This window comes from Bison bison, unplaced genomic scaffold (genome assembly GCF_000754665.1).
Source record: "Bison bison bison isolate TAMUID 2011002044 unplaced genomic scaffold, Bison_UMD1.0 scf7180017864105, whole genome shotgun sequence".
Lineage (NCBI taxonomy): Eukaryota > Metazoa > Chordata > Mammalia > Artiodactyla > Bovidae > Bison > Bison bison.
The window spans coordinates 1,088,702-1,090,435 of NW_011494677.1; the positions used below are offsets into that span (position 1 = coordinate 1,088,702).

Below are 1,734 nucleotides of genomic sequence, written 5' to 3' on the forward strand. Positions count from 1 at the left end.
CAAACTCATTTCCACTGAGTCAATGATGCCATCCAACCATCTGGTCTTCTCTCGTCCCCTTCTCCTCAATCTTTCCCAGCATCAGATCTTTTCCAATGAGTTAGCTCTTCACATCACGTGGCTAAAGTATTGGAGCTTCAGCTTTAGCATATGTGTTTCCAATGAATACTCAGGACTGATTTCCTTTAGGATTGACTGGTTTTGATCTCCTTGCAGTCCAAGGAACTCACAAAGTCTCTGCCAGTACCACAGTTCAAAACCATCAATTCTTCAGTGCTCAGCTTTCTTTATAGTCTAATGCTCAGATCCATACATGACTACTAGAAAAACCATAGTTCTGACTATACGGACCTTTGTTGGCAAAGGGATGCCTCTGATTTTTAATACACTGTTTAGGTTTGTCACAGCTTTCCTTCCAAGGAGCAAGCGTCTTTTAATTTTATGGCTGCAGACCCTACAGTGTTTGATTAAAATCCAAGGTGGCAGAGTAAACTCGGTACAGGCCATGTACGTGTGTCCGTTACGACGCAGACACGTATTTTCCACCTGGATCCACCGAGGGAGCCCGGAGTACCACGCCGCAACGGCGAGCATACAGAACGCTCACATCTTCACTTCTGAGGCTGCTTCCCCAATCAAAGGAATCTGGGTTCCCTGGAGAAGAAGCTGATACTTGGCCTGCAGCATAGAAAATGTGAGATGAACCAGAAACAAACAACTTGTGACGCAAGTAAGGGAAAATAAACGATGGGGGCTTATCAACAGGACACAAGAGATTCCACTGGCAACAATGTTAAATGGACCCGGCGGGTATTATGCTCAGTGAAATAAGTCAGAGAAAGACAAGTATTCTGTTATCATTTTTACGTGGAATCTAAAACACCTAATGAATGTGTGAAACGAGATTCACAGATAGAGAGAACATACTAGTGCTTACCAGAGGTGCATGCAGGAAGCGGGAACGGGCAAGATACAGGCAGAGGACCAAGGGGCACAAACCACCATGTGTAACCCAACGGGCTATGAGAATACACCGTACGGCATCAGACAACACAGCCATTGCTTTGTAATAACTTTGAGTATCATCTCTAAGAATACCCAACCACTATGTTATAAACCTGAAACTAATATCCTAAGTCAATTATACTTCCAAAAAACAAAACCCCACAGGAACCAACCTGAAGAAGCTCCTAATGACCAAAGCTGGAGTAATTTGAATGACAAAATAAAATATAGCCTACAAAATACATAAATATGTGTTAAGTCCACAGTGATACAAATAATCAATTAAATAATTAAATAGAGAAAAGAAGAAATAGCAAACGATTAGGCAAACACCACATTAACAACAAGATCCACGAATGGATGCTAAAATTAGTGGGCAAAACTTTAGAGAAACAGGATATTTGTATAACCTTGAAGGATCTTTCCCTAAGATATGTATTAACTACAAAGGGAAAGAGAGTAGAGAGAGCCAGCAGAAACCACCTTAGCCAAATGACTGTGCCCACACGATCGATAACAAGACACACGGACATCAAAAGCCTATAGAGATGATGCAGTAGGAAGGATCCATGTGCGCACTGCTCTTACAGGAGTGTACAACCACAGTCTAAATGTGAAAAAAAAGTCAGTCAGACCCTCACTGAGGAACACTCAAAAAGTAGTTGATTAACACTGCAAGGGACTATGAAGAAATAATTGAACGCAATGTGAAATCCTAGAAAAGAGGCA

The 1,734-nt window shown here is 41.7% G+C and overlaps 1 protein-coding gene across 1 annotated transcript in view; it reads right to left on the reverse strand.

Moving 5' to 3' along the window:
- ASH2L (ash2 (absent, small, or homeotic)-like (Drosophila)) overlaps positions 1-1,734 on the reverse strand; it is a 28,001-nt gene that overhangs the window by 10,628 nt on the left and 15,639 nt on the right. The window lies entirely within an intron of this gene.